General features: G+C 46.4%; 1 long non-coding RNA gene across 4 annotated transcripts in view; it reads left to right on the forward strand.

The window, feature by feature from the left end:
• The window catches only part of LOC121673670, a 41958-nt gene that overhangs the window by 13882 nt on the left and 4116 nt on the right, over nt 1-23960 (forward strand). For 2 of the 4 annotated variants that reach the window (XR_006019275.1, XR_006019273.1), the window contains one exon: nt 243-22921. This is a non-coding gene — a long non-coding RNA (uncharacterized LOC121673670). Of the gene's footprint in view, nt 1-242; nt 22922-23960 lie in introns of those variants that run through there. The other 2 variants (XR_006019274.1, XR_006019276.1) reach the window with 2 other exon arrangements.

Raw genomic sequence — 23960 nt, forward strand, 5'->3', positions numbered from 1 at the left:
GGGCGGGGGCCGGCGCCTCACGTGCGGCGCTGTGTGCGGGGCGGGCCCGGGCCCGGCCGGCCCCTCACGGGTCCCGCAGCGCCCGCCGGCGGGGGCTCGGCCCGGCACGGCCCGCTCGCTGCCGCGCCGAGCACCGCCCGTGCGGATCTTGCAACAAATCGCACCCCTGTGGGCACAGCGCGAGGAGTTAGTCCCTTTTATTTTTTCCTTCTTTTTTCCTTTCTCAACGTAACTTTGCTCAGTGCTTGACTCCGCTGCCTTTCCCGAAGGTGTCGTAGTACTAGAACCCCAAGACGTTTACAATCATAGAATCACCGAGGTTGGAAGAGACCTTCAAGATCATCCAGTCCAAGCATCCACCTGGCACTGCCCCTGCAGCCCCTAAACCAGGTCACCCAGCGCCTCTCAAGCACCTCCAGGGATGGTGACTCCACCCCGCCCGGCCAGCCTATTCCAATGCCTGACCACCCGAACAGTGAAATTTTTATTTTCTAGTATCTAATCTGAATCTCCCCTCTCTTAGCTTAAGGCCGTGTCCTCCTGTCCTCTCACTGCACCCACGGCAGCAGAGACCAGTCCCCACCTCCCTACAACTTCCTCTCTGGGAGTTTTAGAGAGCGATGAAACCCCCCCTGAAACCCAGCTCCCGCAGCCGCTCCTCACAAGACATATTTTCTAGTCCATTTCCAGTTAAAGGGTTCAGAACCTCACTTTAATTAAAGGGAACAGACAGCTCCACAGCCGGACAGCTCAGAAGGGGAACGGGCAGGTAATTAAGCACATTTCGAGCAAGTTTTACAACTTCCCAAACCCCAACCAAACCTAACAGCAGAGCCGGGAGGCTGGACCAGGGCTGTGCTGAGGCCCTGTGACCCCACGGCCTTCCCTGCTACCCACCCAGGCTGGCCCAAATCCAATGCCATCATGCCAGTGCCTGCGTCCAGTTTTCTCTCCCTCCTCCCCCTGTGGCAAGCCTGGCCTCAGGTACTGCTCAACTGAGAGCCCCAGGATCTCCTGCTAACCTTGGCTGGCCCTGGAGGCTCCGCAGGAGGAGCTGGACAGGGGACACCTGGCACAGTCCCGGAGGCAAGTGGTCCCTTGGATTAGGAGCCAGGACACAGCCATGGGGCAGCAGGGAGAGGAAAACTGGGGGCAGAGCCCACACATTTAAAGTTAAAAGCCTTAGCTCTGTACTCTTAACTCAGGGTTGTGTGTGTGAGCACTCTGGCGAGGCAGGAAAGGCACAGTTCCAGGCAGAGCGACCCCATGGAGCTCAGCATTTCCTTTACATCTTGTGGACTTTAAGTGACCATCTGGAGCTGAACCTTAGGAGACTACCCAGTTTGCAGCTCAGCGGTAATGATACCTTCAAAAAAAAGCAGCTTTGACAGGCATAAGTGACATTCTTGTGCTGCTGTGTGCTCGTGTGGTGACGTAAGAAACACCTGCAGGGCAAAGTGATGGTGTTTCAGTACTGCACCTTCCTAACACTTCTGCTGTGGATTCCCAACTTCCAGGTAACAAGCAGTTGTTTTTTGCATGCAGTCATGAGTGTTCTGTGTTTGGGGGGGTTATTTATTCATTTATTTTTAACTTCATTTATTTATTTATTTATTTATAAGAAGAAGGATAAAAAGCAGTGTCCATGACATTTGATAGTAATCACAAGGAGTTCCTGTATGAAATGAATTTCTTCTGCCTGCAGCAGTCAGATACACAGAAGAGGCACAGGTGTTTCTGACTCCTTTTATTCCTTCAAGGTTTTCCATCCAAACATGGACAAAGCCCAGCTTTACTTTGCTTATGAGCTGTGACAACACGATAGCCCGTGGCAGTGTGGCTGTGAACTACTGATATTTCTGTTGTTCTGTGCTCACTGGAGCCTCGAGAAGAAAAACAATCTAAGCAGGACTCAACCTTGAGTGTCTTGCATAAGTACCAAGAAGCCCTCCCTAAGGGCTCACAGACAACTTTATCAAAATGAGGTTTAGGCAGCTGAAACATAGGAAGAAATTCAGTCATGCACTGCAGCTGTGCAATATTTCAGTCCGTTCAGAGTCACCGTAACAGCCCCTAAAGAACTTTCTGGATAAATAGGGGGGGGATCTCCGGGTGGATGAAGAAATGACAAGGCCAGCTCAGTGTCACCTTCCCCATCAGAGCCCCTGGAACACATTGGGGGAGTTTTGGTAGTGAAGTGGTGATAACAGAGGAACTTCCATGCCTTACAGGAGGCTGGTGCAACTCAGAGCAGCCGTTGCAGCTTCTCTAATCTGAATGTGAGGTTGAAGTGGTTCCTGGTGAGCCTGGCACACTTGAAAGTGAAAGCCTCTTCTGCACTTTGACTGCAGTCTCAGTGCCCTTCAAAGACGAAGAGGCACTTGATGTGGTCTGGACCAGGCACTGTCCAGTTGTAACCTCCAAAACCCACCCTACCCTACCCAGTAAGATCTTATTTTCAATCCTGTCACTCTTTGAATGACAATTTTAGTGCCTATAATCATGGGTGTCTTAGGATCCCCTTGTGCACCTTTATTACCACTATCCAAATTCACATACGGTGCAATATGTCAAAAGGGCTTCTCGTTGAGTATTCTCACATGAGGTTCTGATCACTTTAAATCACTTGGGCATAACAGCTCGAGGTGTGTTAGTGACCCCTGAGCAAAAATCACTGGAGAAAAATCCCAGTCTACGCTTTGCTAATGCTGCTCAAAAGATATCAGATTTCCCAGCATGAACTGTCTGGGGAGCTGTGAATAAGTGTTGTGGTCTCCTTACGAGACACATTTCTTTCATGCCAAACATGCTTACCCCGAGCTCATAATAAAGAATAATGCTTCAAAACCCAGCTGTGTTTCAGAAGGGTGTTAGTGGAAACTTGTTCTGCAATTAAGCATTTCATACTGTAGTAGTTCTTGAGAGATGTTAAGCAAATGCTCTCCCTTACACACATCCTCCCCTTTATTAAACTTTTGCGTCACTCCTCTGAAATTCTGCATATACACTTTCTTTCCCGCTTTCCCAGTGGCTGATATCAGAAACTTATTACAGTATATGATGCCTCAGTCACTTTTCTTGACCTTTATTGCTGCTCTAAGTTCATACTCCAGCTTACGTTAGAGAACTTCCTGAACACAATGGTGTTTGCATATGACTAATTAGGGCAAATGCTCAAGCTGATGAGTCAGCAAACGGCTCGGCAAGGACAGCGGCAGCGACTTGGCAGCAGAACAAGTCGGGGTGAAGATGTGAGAAGCCTGTGGCTTTGGATCTGTTTGCTGATGAGCCAGGTGTCACCGTGATGGGCTCTGTCGGCATTTACTCTCAGGATCCAAATGCATCCCCATCAATAACGACTGTCAAAACTCCTGACTTCAGTGGGAAGAAATCGGGGGGTTAATTAAGGCATCTTCCCTCCCGAGAACACTGACCATTTCTGAGCAGGGACTCACCAGGCAGAGGGTGTTAAAGAGAAGCTTCATTTATATCTCTGGAGCTGGCAGCTCACATCACAGGGGTGTCACAAACAACCTCAGCACTGGCTTTCCTGGGCTTTTGCTTCATTGTACAGCTTCATTGTACAGCTTCATTGTACATTGTACAGGGAATTAACACTCATTGGTTCAATAATTAAGCTATAATGAAGGGTACATTCTAGTCTATGAATATTTGACAAAAACACCTGTCTTGCTCACAGCGCCACTGTGGAGTGTTGATTTGACAGAGAAATGACACGAGGTCTCAAATGCTGTGCAGACCCAGGGCTCTGTGACACAGGCTAATGGTTGTTACTACAACTTACTGTGCTTAACTTAACTGTGCAAGAACCTGAGATGTTTGGTGGTCAACTCATTTCACAATAGAAAAATGAATTGAAATTTGAATCAAATTCAAACTCAACCACTGGCATTGGAAGCCTAATGCTGCTGTTTCTCAAATACGGAATATTGTCTGAAACAAGAGTACGTGATGGGAGACACAATCTCCCTTTGGCAACTGCTGTTTCCTCTGGTCTTTTCTAACCTCAGTACTTCTCCTCTCCTTCTTGTGCCAAGATCTTGTTTATTTTTCCTTTCGCATCTGCACAATCCACATTTTTTAAACTACGACCACCTCTTCGAGCTTGCTCGGGTCAGTGTACACTTAGGCATTTGGAAATACTCTCTGAATTGTTATTTGTACACAGGTACCCCCATATGGTAACAAATTCTGCAGTATAATAAAAGCACTATGTCCAATTCAGTGCAGTTAGATTTGGGGAAGGATTTTCTACCTATGAAAGGAGTTTAACAGATGAAAACGAAAGGCAAGCAGACACTCAGCAGGCTACACTGTACAGTTTCACCAGTCAGCTGCATCCTGCCTATCCCAGGTCCCTCCTGAGCAGATACTGCCAATTGCACAATGGATTTCCTGATGTGGACAAAAACCAGCATGGCATTTTAAATTTGTCCTTACAGAAAAGATGGGTTTGTGGTCAAAGCCCTGAACAAAGACTCTGGGGGCCAAGGTTTGGTTCCAGGCTTCCTGGAAGACTCTATGCGACTCACTTAGAGAAAGGCTTTCTGATTTCAATGTTTTGCCACAGTGCGGAGTGGAGGAATCCACTGCGTGCTGTGCACGAAGTCCAGCTCCCCATGCAGCAAAGTGGCAGATCTGGAACCCTCAGGAAGCAGCTGAGGAGGGAGCAACTGAGACAACCACAATGTAAACACAGAAAAAAAGGAGTGCTGCTTGATCCCATGGCCTTGTCAAAACCAGATCCAGGTTTTGGCTTTCAAGATGTGTCTGTGCTCAGTATCCCCATCTGGTAACTCCACCTTGCAGTAAGTCACTTGGAAAAAGCAGCTGAAGTCTGGGGGCTAAAGTGCTCTCTTGGAGGTCAGAGATGCTTGTTCAGCTTCTGTCCTGTCCAGCTCAGACCAAGGTTTGGCAAAAACTTTGGAAAATCTTCCCTTTTTCTCTCCTCTGGGAACTGTTTTGATTTAGCCCCGTAAGTGCTGTTTCCAGAGGAACGCTTGGAACATGAAGAAGCTGAGTTTAAATCCTCCCACCAAAACAGGCAAAAGAGATTCGGGCAGAGCTTTCCCTGCTCAGAGTGCCTGAACGGTGGTTTTGTGTTCCTCGGTGTGATCCTGAGTACTCCTGAGCTTACCAAGCGCTGTTTTCATGGCCATCTGTCTCACTGTGTGAGATGGAGACACAATCACCTCCTTTCCTCCTCTTCTCTGCTCACACACTTCAAGCACAGCTTTCTTGCGAGGCTGTGGTGACCAGGGCAGCACAGTCTGTCATCACAGTGGGAAGCAGGACACTGGCTGGTTCTCCTTGTGACCCACAAAGTGGTTTTAACCCACATCTCTGGAGCCAGCAGGACACTCCCCATATGCCAACCAGCCCATAACACCTCAGACCTACCGGGCTAGTTTTACTTTCTTCTTTGCACTGCTTCCCTTTTGAAGGCACTACAAACACAAGTGAAACGCTTTGAGGACAGGGAAGGAAAGCCAGACGAGCAGCCAGCAGGAGCAGCGTGAATGGGGTGACAGTCTTTGCATAAGTTATAACCTAGAGCAGAGGGAATATGCCTTTCTCAGAAGGAGTGGTTTCAATTTCATGCAGATTTCTGACTCCTACAGCTAGTTATGATCCGCAGGAACATTCAGAAAGAGTTTTCTTTTTACTTCTTTTGATCCTTTTCATCCCTCCTACAAAGACCTTTGTTATTTTATAGCCTGGACCACAAGTTTCTCACACAGAGCAAGAAAGAGTCCAAAATAAATTAAAAGATGAAATTAAATGGACTGCACTTGTAATGAAAAGGTAAAGGTGACCAAACTCTTTTACCTGATGCAACATAACGAAGTTTCAAATTCTGATTGAATTTTTTCCTGGTTTGACATTAAAACACACTTTCTTTCCAATTACACAGTTTCTTAAGTGTTTCTGCCTAACATTTCCCCAACTTGGATCTAGCTAAAAGACAAAGGGCTTGAGGTTTGGTTTTGTTTGTTTGTTTGTTTGTTTTCCCAGCAACACAGTAGAAAATGCAGTGCAAGCTTTAATGACTATGTCTGTTTTAACATGCCTTTTGGAGGACTGTAGGCATTTATGGGGGAACGAGGTAATTAACATATTACTTGGGCATGCAAAGACAAGTTCAAAGCAGCTGTCTTTCTTCTCTTGATATGGCAACACAATCATTAAAACAATGCCTTCTTATATCTTTCTTTTTTTCCTCTCTGTGTTCACAGACCACTCAAGTTGCTTGTTTAAGTCAAAGCTTTAAGAGCTTGCCGAATTTTCTGGACCAGTAATTTCTGTCTCTAACACACTGTTCCCTCTTACTTATTTGAAGTAGCAAAATAAAAATCAATACCTCAATCCCTTTAAGGAAATGTTGAACTCAAGTGCTCCCATAATCTCATTTCAGCCTCTAAATAAATTACTTCTATAGTACATCCATTTTTCTTCCAAACTTTCCAGATTTTCCACCTATTAATCTAGAACCTTCATGGTTCTTCACATTAATCTCACCTTCACGGATGTGGTGAGAGGTGGGTTTAGCTGATCCAGCCCACTGTGAGAGGTGTCAGGTACCCCTGAAAAATCTGGGAAGCACAAGCAGATGGAGGAAGGATCCTGTTGAGACACTTCCTGCCATGCAGAAATCCAGGTGGGTAGGTGAGGGGGGATGCCTAAACCGGTGTTTCTAAATCACAGGGTCAAGGAGCCGATTGTTGCTCTAGGCAGAAACAAGCACCCTGCCAGCTTGATAACAACAGAGCTGAGACACAGATTACAGTTCCTTTAATTTTCTTCCAGTTAATTAAATGATCAATTGCAGCGCTGGCTTTCAGCCATGGCAGTGCCAGCTGAAATGAGCTCTCCAGCTTCTGAGAGGGTAATCAATAGGCATCATTTGCAGCAGCGATGTAGGGCTTTATTTTAAAGCCAAATATTAAGATGCAAAGGCAACATACTGCTCAGCAAACAGATCTTCAGCGCCCAAAAAATTCCCAGTGAAGAATGGCACAAGTATTTACAGCTTTAGCTTGCATTGTGTTTTCACTTCTCTGCTTACCATAGACTTCCTGCATGACCACAGAAAAAACACTTAGGTCCAGCTATGCAAAAGTATCCTGGCAGCTGAGATAAAAATCAGTTGGACCTAGATACATAAATAGTCTGTGGATCTGGTCCTTTGGAAAGGAGACTGAGTTCTCCACTTAGGAACGGTGTAATAGATACTTTCTACCAGAACTGCAACAACTCCTGGCACAAAAAGCCAAGGCCAAGTAAGAGCTGAGGTTGGGCAGTGACTGAACAGCTCCAGGTATCTGGCCACAAAGCAGCATCTGAGCATTCTGCCTGGTGTCTTCTCCTCAGTGCTACCCACCTTAGCCAGCAGCAAGAGAGACCAGCATACCCTTTGATGGCTTTCCAGTTGTTTCTTGGTTCAAACTCTCCATTCCTTTAGCTGGAGATGCTGTGGAGAGCAGGAAGGATGAAGTGTGAGGCAGTGAACAAGGACCACCAGTGCTGGGTTGTCAGAGCACTTTGGCAGGTGAGAAAATCAGAAAAAGTAATATAATGGAGGCATAGAATGGGCTGGGGGCATTCCTATATTGTTAAGGAGGAATTAGGCAAGGTTCTGGTAGGAACTAATAACCCCAGCATTTCAGAGCCCAGGAAACCCCTGGGTTTATATGCCAAAAGATGTCAACACAGGATGGAAGGAGTTTGCCAGGGAACTGAGTAAGCAAAATTCAGAACCATAATGACAAAGTTGGTGCATCAAACCTCACTTTACTATCTTGAGATCAAGTGTTAAATAATGAAATGTTCATCTGTAAGAGGCAACTCATAAGCGTGGGAAACAAAGATTTGTAGGAACTTGATCTAGATAAGAATGACCACAGCCCTCACTGTTTTCAGAACCAAATGAAAATTTGTTTATGCTGAGTGCTTTTGCTCAGGGCAAGCCTTTAGCACATATAGGTATTCATGCACTCAACAGAGAGAGACACACGAGCTAATCAATTTTTGTTTTTTGGAACAAGAGAAAAAGTTGGTTCATGGATGTAATTTTCATTTTTAGTTGAGAAGCCCTTGGTTCATCATGAACAAAGCACATCATCAAAAAAATGGATGGCAAGGGGAGAAACCAGTTAAATTTCATCACCATTTCGTGACTTTATTTTTAAAAATGCAAGAGGATTGTAGCAATAGCATCTCTACTACTCATTTATTTTACTAGAACTGTTACGCAAAACTGAGAGAAGGCAGCACTGCTGCAATCTCCCCCAGGTAAAAGCAAGCGTAGGCCTGAATACAGCAGCTCGTGGATTATTGATAGGACCAGCAGCTGAACAACTTCTCCCAAAGCAGCAGAAAAGAAATCTAATTGCAGGAGTAGAGCATGTATTTCTGAGAGGGAAGGATCCATTCTGGTCTAACAGGAACACTTTTGAAAGGTTTTAAATTCATATAAGCTTGAAAATAAACAAACAAAAATCAACCCCTTAGGGAACGACCTCAATGACATCTGAGGCTCCTCTCTAGCCAGCCTGGCTGGCTGAGCAGTGTCCCTTACTTGGCATCTTGGTGTGACCTTTCTTCCCCACAGGTATGTGCAGAGGAGGGGGCAGAGCTCGTGTGAGGTGTCCCCAGTGCATCACACCGCAGCAAAGGCAGGGACAGGCAGCCTGCCCCGACTCTGTGGCTTCTCAGTGGAAGAGATGTGAAAACACAGCCACAAAAATAAAACCCAATAAAACCCACCCCTTTTCCGCTCAAAATAGGCTTGGCTCAATCCAAAGGTCATTGTCAGCCCACTGACTTCTTCTAGATCACATAGACAACCCGTCAGTTCCTCAGGGATTCAGTCTCCAAATTCACAGATCTGTGAGGTAACCACAATCTTCCTAACAGAGATTTTTTACAAACAAAAAGTCCCTCATATGTTTTTACTCCATCAAGAAAAGACAAGTAGCTTGCATCATACAACTTTTATGGTTTTTCCCTGCTAAGCAAACTCATGTTAAAAAAAGGCTGAAAGTGACCTAAATGAGCAAAAAACTACCCAGGAGCAATGTTTATTTTGCAGAACAGAATTCTGTTCAGGAGCCCTCATTAATGTGAAAAGTTTCCGCATGACCTCTGAGTTTCTGTAGCCTGTGAGCGTCCTGCAGCCTCTGCTGCATGTAAAGAAATGGTAAAGAAATTGCTGCTGCAACCCCGTGGAGAGAGTAATGAAGTTCTGTCAATCATGTCTGAGACAGCACGAGTGGTTTATTTTTTAAAATAAATTATGAAACCGCACATCTCAGTGCAAGAACTTTAATGGTGCAGATGGATTCTCACCTGAAAAATGCTGCTAAGCAGAGGCAGCTGCTGGTCCCAGGGCTGTGGCCAGTGTCAGACACATCCTGAGGTTGGATGTGGCCACCTTCAAAGTGCTGAATATCAGTGAAATCAGGCCAAGCTCTTGCTGGCTTATAGGAAGGGTATGAGGAAAAAAATAATTTCCTGGAGTTAGCCAATTTATCAGACCAGAGAAAGTCCATAATCTCATCGATTAACATCTCTTCTTCTGTTGGCCCTCTCTAATCTCTCCTGTCTGGGCAACTCCTCCCAAACACCTCATTGCTAAATAGCAATTAAAGCATAAGTACATTAGCAAGTCCATATTGTAAACTGGCTTGCAAGCCACACAGTGCTGCCAACCCTCTCCGTGGCAGTGGAGCTCTGCCTCATCTCTGGCCACTTTCCCGTGCTAGGAGTATTGATCCATCCCTCTCAAACAACACCAGAGTTCATGTCCCGCTGTAACACCATTTTGACCTTTAGGAAGTGACTGCAGCTTCTGCAGGGCAGGAGGTGTTAAATGGGGCTGGGTTCAGGTCATTGGCCCTGTTCCCAGGCAGCTCCTGCTCCAGCAACTGCTTTTTGTCTCCACTTGACCAGGCCAGAAGTTGTCCTTTCTCTTTTCAGATGATGGGAAATGTTCATACTCAGTCATATATGCAATGGCATTTTGCAACTCTTCAGTCAGTCCTCTCTGCAGCACTGACAGTTTGCTCACAGAGCCCATCAGGCCAGGGAAACCCAGGACTTTCAGTAGCTTATCTCCAGGAATATGGGGATCAGCCATGGAAACCTGTCTCCATTTACCCTGCTGGGTGTGCAGAGGAGTTGGGATGGGGTTTGTGAAGTTGAGGCAAAGGGGTTTTGACAGGAAACCATTGTCTGGGGAGGGAACCAGGTGTGATAACCCCTGCAGATGGGGACTCTCTCACTGCCAAATTGAGGGGATGTGCATAGAAGAGGGGAGGACAGGCAGCAGGAAGGCACTGACTCCATATTTCCCCCATACACAAAATAATCTCTGTTTTCCCAAGTCATCTCTGTGATGTTTTGCTGTGGCAGGGTCATAAGCAGCAGTTTCCCAGGAATTAAATGGGACACTGCTCCAAAGCACATTGACTCAGTTTGCTGATGCTGCTGAACACACGAGTTTGCGGGCAAGCCGTTCCCCCTTTGCTGCTCCGTTCCTTCTGCATATCAGCATGGCCAAGTTCACTTCCCCTGTGGTGAAACAAGGAGCTAAAGAGATATTTTAGAGTCCTGAAGACTTGTGTGAGAGCATGGTGAGGGCCTCCTCACTTGTTTTCATGCCATTTTGGTGGAGAAGCAAATAGCCAAGCCTAGAAAGAGGGAGGCTTTCCCAGGACATCCTTGGGGGTCCCTGAGCTCCTGAAGCACACAGGGGATGGGTAAAAGGACAGAAGTGGCCCTAGAGCACAGGGATGGTGAACACATGACTCAGCCATGAAGTGGTTTCAGCAGAGGGATGGTAATGCACAAGCAGCAAGATGGGAGCCACCAGCACAACATTTCCTGTTAACCACACACCAGACTTGCTTGGCTTTCCAAGGAAAAGATACCAAGGAGGGGAAACAGGGATCTGCTGAGTAGCCATGGCTTGGTCCATGCTAAAACCTTAGACATAAAAGATAAGAGAGGTCTGAGTACACATGAGAGCTGCAGCAGGAAATGAAAACTAAACAGGGGTAGAAGCAGGGTGAGCCCTGCAGAGAGGCAGGAGAGAGCCCGCAGTCTGGCAGAGGTCTGGCAGCGCTGGGAAAGTGCCCACCAGCCCTGCACAGAGCTCCAGTCTGAGCTGGGGCTTTCCCAGGTGGGCTCTGCTTTTTTTTCCTCTCCAGCAAAGGGGATTTTCGTTGGGGCAGTGATCCTGTGCAGGGCTGGCTGTGGGGCAATGCTGCCATCCCTGTTGTGAGTTACTTTAATAAACACTCTCTGCCAGCAGCCTTTTAATGGGAGCTTTGCCTCTGGAGGATGTGATGTGTGGTAACAGTCTGTCTGCAGAAACACTTGCCCATCTGTGTGCAGAGAGAGGCCAAACTAGGAGTTTTCTCCTTATTCACACATGCACAACACACAGAAGTGGTGTGTTTTTAACCTAAAACTTGCATGTTTTTGTGGAGCACGAGCACGGCGCTGTCAGATGCTGGGGGATAATTTTTCTCTCCATCACACACAGCAGGATCTGCTGCCAGGCTGCCCCATAGTAGCTGCTCGGAGTGCCTCTCTTTATCCTGGTGGAATATATTTTATGCTTCCCAGCACTTGGATTTACTGAAGTCCAGTACTTACAGAAAGCCACCGGATATTAAAAAAAAGCACTTGGATTAAAACTGTAAAAATATACAATGTTAATAGCAGCACTGATTTTTTAAGGAGTTAACATGTGGAAAATAGAGCTGACCGCATTTCGTAAATGTTTAAAGGATGAATGGTATTTTGTGGCAAAATGCTTTTTACTGGCAGGTGGGGAGGGAGCATCTGAGGCAGAGGGACTAAATGACATAAATTTGTCTTCCTGTGTATTTTGGAACATGATTTATTTGTGTCCATTGACATGACAGCTTTTTTTGGTAATTTCTTCGTTTCCCAGCAAAGAAGCCTTAATCTCCTTACTGGAAATTGTACTATTTATGGAGAAAATCCTGCCCCTGAGATTGCTTGAGATCATGAGTTATGTAACCCAAACAGATGGAGCTGGAACTTTTTTTTTGAATGTCAATTCATATTATAATCCCAACGGGCTGCAATCATTTATCAGCTCATTTGTAGCATAGAAAAAATAGACTGAGGATTTAAAATGGGCATTTAATATACACTTCCACAGGAACACTTATGCCAGTGATAAGACTGTCACTAAATACCAACAGTAATAGCACTTATTACAGACTTTCCTCATTCTTATGAACACAAGGGCTCTGTGTGACACACACAATAGTATGGGCATGATATAGTATGGGCATGTGACCCTGCCACAACATGTCTATGGCTGTATTTACCCATTGGATAGATGAGTTTATCTGCGTTGCTGGTCTGAAGTCAGACCTGGGAGTACCTGGGAGATCAAAACTGGTGAATAAGCAGGAAGGGAGAGGCAGAGGAGAGCAGGGTTGGAGCAGTCCAGAGCAGGGCAGTCAGTGTGGGGAACCTGATTAATGCTGCCTTGTCCAACTCTGGAGCAGTACCAAGCCTTGTACTGATGAATCACCCATCCAGCTGATCACGTGGGTGCACTGTAAAAGCCAATATATCATACACAATACCTAGCTTTAAATTTCACATTTGCTTAATAGTCCTTTTGCTAATATGGTCAGGCAGATAAAATCCTAAAAGGCTCAACTACCCTTGCAGAAATCTTATCCTTTTATTGTTACTAATGTGGCTGTTCTCTTTTCATGGGACTCTGAATCAAGACCATAGGAAAAAGAGGATGAAAAGGGATGGCAGGGAAAGGTAATAAGATTATTCCAAAAGAGAATTAATATAAATGGAGTAGCTAGGTGTTCTTAAAACTGACAAGGGCTTGATCAGTTAAATTTGGGAGGAAGAAGAGAAAACAAAAGATTAATTTTAACACAAATATAATGTTCTATCAAGGTGAAGTTTACAAGGGCTTAGAGAAAAAAAAGCTACTGCATTTAGATACAAACTTAGTCCCACCACATTACTTTTACTCCATTCTGTGGGAATTCCCACTGTGACACATTTGCATATTTGGGCCCAAACTGTAATCTAAGGCTCAAACCACGACAACGAGCTTTGCTAGAGGAGAGCTTTCAGTGCAACCACAGAAAGCTGAAGCAGAGCTCCTGGCATGACGCAGAACTTTCTGCAAAAGCAAAAACAACACCAAGGGATGATGCAGCTGCCGAGGCCGGGTTCAGGGGTCTGTGCACTGAGCTTGACCCCCGTAGACCTGTCTGTGTGATGTGTTCAGGTGTCACTGCACAACCACTTGGTTCCAGCAAGGGGTGTAAGGTGGTGGAATGGGCTCTGGGCCAGGGAATGTAACAGAGACCCCAAGACCTGGTCTGTCTCCAACACCCTCTACAACCTTTCCATGCATCTGTGGAGGCATTTAACTCTTCTTGAGACTGTTGTGGTGCTTGCCCTCTGGGTTGTAATTCCCAGGGATGTGACCCAGGATTATGGCAACAGCTCAGGCTCCATTGCAAGACCAAACCTTACCTTTTGATCCCATCTTTCATTTTGCTAAAGCTCAAGCACTTCCTCTGGGGAAAACTTTCAGGGGACCAGCCTAGGAAACTGAGCCAGAGAGCTGCTGGCAGCCAGGCATATCAGCATCAGCCCTTGTCAGGTCTCACCACTGACAACAGATCTTACAGTGAAAATATTTCTGAACAGGACAGCAAAAACCAAGTCAGCAGTTAAATATTTAAATCCAGATGTGCTTATGGTCTCTAAATTCTCCCATCCACTCTAGCTTCACTTTTTTTCCCCTTCTCATATTGCTTTTAAGACTGCAGAGAGAACAATATATTTTAGTGAAGCATCAAGTGATGGAGATTGTTAAAATATGGTCTGACAGTAGAAGGAATTACAACAATTCAAAGATAGGCCCAATATAGCCAGGGGAGTGCCATTGCTTATACACAATGCTAAGCAGCACCTTGATCTCCTTTCTTCTGGGCTGGGGGCTTTACCTACTTAGTACTACTAATGTGAGAAAAATTAAAATGAGTTTTTAATTCATTCTGGATCTTGGCCAGTTAATTAATTTAGTTAGATGATTTTCTATTAGCCAAAAAACTTCAAAGATCCCATTTTTCTTCCCCCCCCTTTTTTTTTTTTCCTCACAAGAAAAGTAATGAGCTTCTGCTTGTAAATATATGTAAGTGTTTACCTGAGCAGGATTTTGCTCAGGCTTATAAAGCGTGAGCTTTCTTTAGAATAGCTTTTCCCTGGATGATGTAATTTACTTGACTGGGTATTTTCTATCCTTGCACAACTCCGTTAGTCGATCTAAGCAGATTAACCTAAGCACCAACCTGGCACTCGCTTTGCCAAACAGTTATTCAGTGCCTTGCAGAGAAGGACTGTTATTTTGGGGAGGCAAAAGAATCCCTTCTGTGTGCCTGAGATGACTTTCAGATGGGTGTTAGTCTGTTTGTGTGTAAATAGGTCTGAAAGCTCCAAGGACTGATGGGCAAGAGGAGCCAGATAGTGTATTAGCAGTTATGTAATGGGAGCAGCTCTAAGAGGAGAGAAAAATGCTGTTTTCTCCCCATTGTTGCAATGACAGTTGAGAGTCAGATGATTTAAAGGGCATAGAGAAGGTTTTAAAGAGAGCATCCACAGCCCTGGTTATGTTCCCTAAATCTTCAGCCCCACAGAGTTCTTGGTATCAGAGTCTGGGTTTGTGGAGGATGGGGGAAAAAAGAGGGGGCGGGGAGAAACAAGGTTTATTTTAGCAAAAAATGACTCTCATACAGGGGAAGGGTGACAGACTGAGGGCTTTCAGGAAATGTTTTGTTTAAACTGAAAGCACAGAATGCGGGAAGCAGATTCAAGCCATCCCCACAGCACGCTCCAAAATGCTTCAGCATCACCCGGTCAGTCTGCCCTTAAGGGCGAGATAATGACAGCTGTGCTGTCTGAACGAGGGATTTTTTGGTTCACTGATCAAAAATCTTCCTTGAATCAACTTGACATTTGACTCCCTGTTTTTGTTAGAGTTTTGGGGAGCTCGGCATTTCCCCTCTTTTCACTTAAAATTTTTAATGTCATTCAGGCAATGTTCAAGAAAACAATTTTTCATTAGAGCTAGGGAGATTTTAAGGCAAAAAGGCATCATGGGTAATTTTGTTATCATAAAAGTACTTCCAAAATTCAGCTCAGATAACTTGTTCACCCCAAAACTGCAGGCCCCTGTGGTGAAATTTCTTTCTGCATTTCTAGTGAGCTCTGAACTAATACTCAATTTCTCAATATTCCTGCCTATTAAAGACATACATTTGGCATATCCAATCACATCTCCCTCTTGTGGCTACTTCCCCGGACTAAAACGACCTGCTATTTACTTGGCATTATATAGGATTATATGGGTTGTACCCCATTTTCCAGCCCTGAGCTCTGCTGATGACAGTACGTGGGTGTTTGAGGGGCTACATCACCATTTCCAGACCTGTGCTTCCCAAACAAGATGTCACCAACCCCCTCTCTGAGCTTGGGGACACCAATATCAGACTGGAGGGTCCTGCCAGCCCTGCTCCAACCAGCTCATCTTTTAGACAAGCCAAGAGAGTCGTTAGGAAAGAAAATGCTTTTGTGTCTGAGTGATGGGCAGCTGAACAATTGTTTGTTTCATCACACAATCCTGATGAAACTTGGGCTTTATAAGGAGTTTTGCCCTCTTGAGCCCTTGTGGAGATTTCCCCTTAAATTACAGCGTTTTGCTGCTCCCCACTTGGGTTTTACAAATAGCTGCTTTTATAAGTACATTTATCCTCCTGCTAACGGTTTCACAGCAAATGATATTTCATTTTGATGAGAAAGCTTTTGAGCTGAAGCCAAATTGCTGCAGGCAAAGCAGATTTTGTTTTCCTACAGTTTAATCAGTAGGAAATTAAGAGGCCAATATTGTGTTGCCACAGACGTGGAAGCAAGCAGCTGCCTTTGCTCGGGTGAGTTTTTCCTCTCCTGCACTCCCCGGGACACAACCAGGAGTCAAAAGCCACACTGTCTAACATAAATCCAATGGTCTCAACCCTCAGCCCGTGTAAATCAGCGTTGCTCCACCAGGAGCAGGTTTACAGCCTTTGCATCAGTCAGCAGGTACAGAGCATCCCTCACAGAATAGCCTGTGATCAGCCAACCTCTCTCATTTGTTTAAACTTCAATTTTATGTTTTAAGAGAAAATTGAAGGCGTAATACAGATTCCTGTTTGTGTCCTTGCCTCCAGGGAAGGCAGCTCCTAAGCAGCTGCTGGCAGCTGGTCAGACAGTACGAAAATCTACTGGAACTCTATATATAGATATTTTCATGCTGTCTGGAAGGGTCAAGGGTTTGCTGCTCCAAGGGAAGGTGTTTCAACACAAGCATTAATGCGACATTCTATTTACAAGGGGGTGACTCAGCCACAGAAATATGTGCCTTTTATCACACATTTGTAACTCAGTGAAAAAACAAGTTTAGGGGACTTCAGTGTGCTTATTCCACAGCTCAAATTGTCCATCCAAAAGATGTTTATCTCACAGGTTTTAGCTAATGTCAGACAGTATGGACTAAATGCTTTCCAAGCATATGGATTTTCTGTGGGAAATGCAATACCTGTGTTTCTGTAAAACGGACCCCGCAGTGTGATTTAGGTGATGGCTTCCCAGTACATGCATGAAAAATGACGAGGGACCTGTAAATTCTGCAAGGATCTGTCCCCACGCAGTCTCACTTCACAGCAAAAGGCTTGCTATACATCCAGCACCCATCCTCGGGAGCGAAAGCTCCTCGCCGGGATGCAGAGTGATTCCAGAGGAGTTTTCTGCGGTCGGCACAGAGGAATGCTGCCAGCAGCCGCCCTGCAGGGCTGGAGCGCTCGGACTTCTACCCGGGGTCATCTGAGGCTAAGAGCAGCGGGGGCCACGTTGGCTCAGGCTCCTCCTGCCCTCTTCTAATCAGGATCAAACCAAAACTCATCCTAGTGCCGGGCCTGGTCCCCCTGCTTCAGCCCGGGGCGGGGGATTTCCACCCGCTTTGCCGGGTTTTTAAGGGGAGACATCTGCGAACTCCAGCTCTCCCCGGCTCTCCTCGTGTTCGTGTTGGAGCAGGCTCAGCCTGGGAGACCCGACGGGCTGGAGCCGGGAGCGGGGGAGCAGCCGGGAGATGCCCGCACTGAATGGCTGTGAAAAAACCCTCTTGAGAGGATGGCACCGGGCTGTGGCGCTACCCAAAGCCAGCTGAGCTGCTTCCCACCCTAAACAGGTCCCCCCACGCCGCCAGCCATCCCCTGCACAGCATCCAGAGCCCGTGGCGGGGCTGATCCGTATATTCAACAGGGAAGGAGCATCTTCCATCCCTGCCCCGGCGTTCAGCGGCTTTCCTGGGAAGGCAGCTGCTGGTAGCTCATTGTAGCAGAGGAGGGGCGGCATGGAAACCCTTGTCACCCTTCTCAAGGTTTCCTCACGAGGAGAGTCAGCACTTTATCATATCGCTGGCGGAAACCATTTAGAAGCTCCTTAATTAGCCCGTGGTGTCAGGCAGTTCCTGTGCCGGCGGCTGGTTGGGTCTGGGTGACACCACAGGCTTCGTTTTGTCACATGGAAAAAGTTTTCGTGTAAACCACAGCAAAACCGTGTTTGCCTGACTACCCGGCGGGCTGGGGGCAGCGAGAGGACGTGGAGAGGGGGCACTCATGTCACACAGGATTTGTGTGACGTCCTGATAGAGAGCGACAGGCTCTGGACGAGCTGGACTTCTGTAGGTCTCACCTCTAAAGCATTCTCTGCTGCCCAGCTCCCTGTGCCACGGCTGGTGGGAGGAGGATGGCAATTCTTCTTGGAGAAAAGTTACTCAGCACCTGAAATGACCATTCCACATCCTGCCGCACAGCTCACAGCCAGTGAAGACAGTTTTCTTCTTTTTTCTCTACCTGAAGTCTCACAAAAGACTTTTTTTGTAAGCCTTTCTACCATGAACTGTGCCCTGGGTACCATCACTGCAGCAGCTCCATCTCATCCTCCTGCCTCTACTAGGGCTCCCAGCCACAGCACTGGGGGACTGAGGGTCAGATAAGGAGCTCTTATCCATTTCATGCCAAAAGTAGAGGCTGAGCTAAAGCTTTTTAGACACTAATATTATTGTTTAATTAGGTAGCTAACTGAGCTGTTTACTCAGATGAGAAAGCTGCTTCCCATCTGGGAAATGTACCTGCTTCCCCCAGTGTTTGGGCCAAGCCCAAGCAAAGCCAAGCTATGGCTCCCCAGTTAGAAGGAGCACCAAATCCAGAGGCTCAGAGACTTCTCCTCACTGCTCCCCTCCTCAGGCCTGTGCCCCCCATTCCTTATTCAGCCCCACGTGTTGCTCACCCCTCCCAAAGCTGCTGATCCTGCCTGTGGCACATCTTCCACCTCCTCTCTCTCTCAGCCCCCAGCACACCTCTCCTCCCACCTCCCCAAAATCCTTCCTCTGGCATGAACATGCATCATGCAGCTTAGGGCTTTTCCTTAAACACAGGGGTGCCCCTGAGTGCACTCACATCTGCTGTTATGGATATAAAAGCAGTTGTACAGATGTATGAGCATTCATGTGAATATGGTCATATATTACAGGGAATTGTTCCTCCCAAAAGTGTCCAGAAAAGAGCAATCTGGGACTGCCTGTTGCTGATTTTTCTCATCTTTACCCCCACACATACAGGGGAGACTTCCACAGGCAATAACAACTGGAAATAGATTCCTGATGAAGTCTAAATTAAGAATATTTTCCTCTGCTTAGGCAGGCATTTGACAGTGTAATTCTTAAATAGACTTTATTGCTATTAAATTTAATACCCATGAAGGATTACATATCTGCTTCTTTGCAAGTCTGACAGGATTAGGAGAGTGGTGTCTGCTTAGTGTTCTTAAAACATCAAACACTAACAAAGCCCTGAGCAAGAAACCTTTTCTGAGGGCTGTAAAATGCCAAGGGTCTGGGGAATTGCAGTGTGCCAGGAAATCGGATGGAGTGCCCTTTGAGGAGCTCCACATTCCAGCTGCTGAGGCACGTGGTGACAGAGACACAGCCGCTGTGCCTGCACCCAAATACTCCAAATTCTGCTCCCTGGCACTATAAAAACACTGGCTTCAAATCAGGCAGCTGGCTGGAGGAGCAGGAGCTCACACCCCTTCTCCAAATGCTGAGAAACTCTGGGATTCGGGGTGAAAATTCTATTTGCAATATTCACATTGCAAGGAATTAATTGTTCAGAGTTGCATTGTTTGTAATGATCTCCCTCTTTCACAGAGATATATATGGAAAGAAGGTCAGTGCCTCTACGGATTTGTAATGGGGATGTTAAATCCTTGTTAGAGCAGGAGGCACAGGCCAGGATGAGATGAGCCAGGCTGCCTCCAACCTTCCTGGAATGGCGAGGGATTGGCACAAGGCCCTTTTAGGGCTCTGTCTCTTTAAAATGATCCTCAGTTTCTCAAAAGAGGCTGAAAGACAATATTGTTTGCTCTAATTAATGGCCTCCCCAGCTCAGGCACCAGCCCTAGGCAAATCCACCCCAAAAATCTCCTGGAATAAACACTACCACTTTGATGATAGCTAGGAGGTGACTTGCCTTGCGTTGCAGTAAATTGGCATGTGGGAAGAGCAAACCAGCCTCGCCACTTCCCAGCTCCCTCTGGAAAGCTCCTGTGCAGCCTGGGATCCTCCACCCTCCATCTCCAAGGAACTGGGACAGTGCCCTGCGAGTCAGAGCCATCCCTGCCAGGCTCTGAAGGGCCCATAAGCACCATATGTATAGGTACAAGGAAGCCTATTTTTGGTTCAGCTGCTGTTAGGGTGACTCCAACACCTATAAAGATGGATTAGCTCTGGATATTTCCAGGAATAAGGGTTTGGCACTGGAAACCCTAGAAAAAAAGCACTTGAATTAAAGCAATGGTGGGGATTTCTTGTATTTGTATTGTACTATTGTAATATTACTATTGTTACAGCTCTGGGGAAGGGAGCATGCATGGCAGGAAGGCTGGAGGCACCTTCACAGGCAGAGCTGATCTGCAGAAGGTGAATGACAGCAAACAGCAACTCCTGACAGGCACGGAGAGGATTCACCCACCTCCAGCATGATGTGATAGCCAGGAATCCCTGGAAAGCTCATTTTCTGCTACAAAGGGGGAAGAAAGAAGAGATTAGAAAAGAAAAATGACTCTAAGAGTTGCCTTCAAAACTCCAGTAGCACATTGAAATGTAATCTCCGATTACTTCTCACCTCCAGAGCTCAGCTCAAATTCCTCCTAACTGTTTCCTTTAGATCAAAGGCACAGAAACTTGAAAAAAAATAATAATCAAAGCAGCAAACAAATCATGAAGGAAAAAGGGCTTCTTAAAGCAGTGAGTGAGCCAGGTCTCCATTTGCCTAAGGAGAGCCCACAGACAGAGCCTTGCAGTTGCTTACTAAAAGATGGGGTCACATGGGAAGGCTCTCGGCTAAATCCTCTGCCCCAAAACCCACATCTAGGCTCAGGTGAGCCTGGTTTAAAGCCTTGCTTCCAAACCGAGCTGCTTGCACTGAAAAACAGCTGGGGGCACAGGAGAAAATCCGGAGTGATTGCCAGGGGCTGGGAAAGGGGTCAGGCACCTTGCCAGAGGTTCCCAGTGGCTGAACCTCACCCACAGTTACCCAGCCCCAATTAGCCTAATGGGAAATACGAGTTTTCATTAATAGACTCCAGGGTGGGAGGATGTCACTGTGTCACAGGTTTGAATCATCTGCTCACTACGAGATCACAGCATCAGTCAAGAATAAATATTTCCATCCTCATCTCAGATTAGTTGTCATCAGAGGCTGATGTGAGTGCATGAGGACCCACAGCCATCTAACATAGGATCACAGAATCACACAATGGTTTGGATTAGAAGGGACCTTAAAGATCATCTTGTTCCAACCATGCTGCCATGGGCAGGGACACCTCCCACTAGACCAGGTTGCTCCAAGCCCCGTCCAGTCTGGCCTGGAACACTTCTAGAGATGGCGAGTCCACGACGTCTTTGGGCAACCTGTGCCTCACCACCCTCACAGTCAAGAATTTCCTCCTAATATCTAATCTCACCCTGCCCTCTTTCAGATTTAAAGCCATTCCCCCTTGTCCTTTCACTCCAGGTCCTTGTCTAAGGTCCCTCTCCAGCTCTCTTGTCAGCCCCCTTTATGTACTGGAAGGTGCAATAAGGTCCCCCCCAAACCTTCTGTTCTCCAGGATGAAAAACCCCAACCCTCTCAGCCTGTCAATATGGGGCACAGCAGGTTTTTTCCCAGATGGCCTAGTGGGAAGCAGCCCTCAGAATGCGTGGGTAATTCATTACCAGCCCGCAGTAATAAATGCTGCACAGCGTATGCATTCCTGACGCGGGACTGATGGGTCTGGCAGCGAGCAGTGCACTCCTGGGGAGTTTCCTTTGCATTAAGTGCTTTTGACACTAATGTTGGTGCCTAAGCAAACACATTAGGATGACTAAAACACCCGGGCTGCTAGGAATCACAGAGCACACACTGGAAATGCATTGGAAGACCAGGACGGAGAGGAGAGCAATGTGCTTTTGTTTTTAAGGCTGGCCTTTGCACGGGTGTATTGGGTTCTGTGAGGTGCCTGTGGGTGAGACAACGACACTTCCTCTCAACACTCCTTTGCTATTTATGAAGCAGACCTAAATATTCTGCATTAAAAAGTCACATAGGTGGATTATGCTCATGTGAAGAGTAATTGGATTTGATTGTGCTCTTTGCTGATACAGGAAGTAAACCCACAGCCTGCACTCAGTAGAATTAGTGTTGTAAGGATGGCTAAAAGGAGAATAAATTCAGCTTCATTGCCCATATTTCCCAGTGCTACCGCACAGCACTAAAGGTTTTGTTGCTCAGATCTGCAGCCCAGATATTCTCATTTGGAAGAACCTGAGATTCCAGGGATTATAAAGGATGTGTGGCAGTACTAGGCAGATCTCCATGCTGAAGATGAAAAAGACTCCCATAGAAGTACTTCATGGCCTTTGAAACAAGAATAAAGCATGCAGGATATTTTTAGCAGCCTGCCTGCATTTGCCAACACCTGCATCTGCTGATGGCAGAGGCTCCCCAGCGTCGACACTCAGCACCTCTCGTTGCCACTCCGCTCTGGAGAAGCGATATAAGAAAAGTGGGAAACGACATGCTTGGCTGAAACAGGGAGTGTACCCCTACTAAAGGATCCCTGAAAAATCACCTCTGAAAGACGTCAAGGACGATGGTTCCCCTTCTGCCAACCCGTTTGTGCTCTGAAGATGCCACCCTGGAGCACCGAAGGTTGTATGGTGGAAATGTCCCTCAGGGCATGAGAAAGACCACGGTGGGACTTGTCCATCAAGACTTCACAAGCTCCCTCCTCTGCCCACCTCTTCTCTTGATTAAGGACACAGTTTCTCCAACCAGATCCTCTGTTCTGGACTTCTTTCTGGAAAGCCAAGTGGTAGCTGTTGCCCCAAGACAGCAGCACTACCCAGCTATGGAAATACTGAAGTGATGCGAGTTAAAATTTCTTTGGAACTCACACTTCAAAGCATCATAAAAATACAGAGTGGTTCAGTGTTTTGCATGTTTGCCTACCACTCTAAAGAACAGTTAGGAGCAGGTCGATAAGTGGGGCTTTGTAATTATCCTGTGTGTTTTTTCTCTCACCCCATCTGCCATTAGTTCCCTTAGAAACAGGCACACACACTGGAGTGAAGCATTTTCCCATGAAAAACTATCAACACCAGATTGTGTATGTTCTTAGGAAATTACTTGTTTTTACTTGTTTGGTTTTTTGACATTAAAAATTTGTAGTGTCTGAATTTTCCAGCAAGAGAACCTTAATCTTATTGTATAAGAATTCTCCCAAGCCAGTAATAACATTTCTGAAGGAACCAGTCATGGAAAACATGTTTCTCAGAACTGTTCTCAGGACGAGAAATTTCCTAGGCAAATCTAAAACTCAAAAAAAAAAAAAAACCAAAAAAACCAAAAACCCAAAAAAAAGCAAAAAGAAAAAGAAAAATTTGAAGCCAAGGGGTTTGGGATAGAGGGATGGCTGGAACTGCTGTTTAAGAGTGATAAATAGGAATTAGTAAGTTTCTGCTCCTAATAAGAAGATTTTCCTGCTTCACCAGGATGGCCAACCTGGTTAGACTATAAAGTGGGTTAGACTATAAAGGGTCATCTCACATGGGAATAAAACTATCAGTTTATAGGAGCTGGGTCATGCAAATCCACACACCACCATTCATCAGTTTTCGAGCTCAGTGAGAAGTCCAGGATGATTTTCCTGGTTGCCCAGTTGGTGTACAGTCCCTGGAATTATTCAGAGTCAGGCTGGGTGGGGCTCAGAGCAACCTGCTCTAATGGAAGATGTCCCTGCCCATGGCAGGGGGTTGGAACTGGACAATCCCTTCCAACCCAACCCACTGTGGGATTTTATGACATCCAGCCCACACACAGGGTGGCTGTGCCCTGCTGTGGGGGGCACTGACACAACTCCTGTCCCCAGGACCTCCCCTTGCTTACCAAGTGTAGCTGCAGGGACGAGCTCTTCACCCAGAGCCCCACATGGAAAATACATTTTGCTGACAGAGTCATATCTCTCAATTCTCCTGTTAGAAGGGGAGACATGAGTTTTGTCTCTGCTAAGGCTTGTGTGTGCAGTAAAAGCCCTTCTATCAACAGGCTCCAAGGAAATGAGCTGGCTACATCCCAACTAAACCGTGCAAGATCCAATCTAACACCTCACAGCTTGCTGGATTATTGTCTGCTTGAGCTGAGGGCATTCAGCTGGAGCAGGGTCTGTGACGAGGGCTCGGGGAAGAAAGGAGTCACATCACCTCGAGCCTTCTTTTG

Source organism: Corvus kubaryi, unplaced genomic scaffold, assembly GCF_017639235.1.
Source record: "Corvus kubaryi isolate FWS band 111438036 unplaced genomic scaffold, C.kubaryi_AGA036_p1.0 66, whole genome shotgun sequence".
Taxonomy (NCBI): domain Eukaryota; kingdom Metazoa; phylum Chordata; class Aves; order Passeriformes; family Corvidae; genus Corvus; species Corvus kubaryi.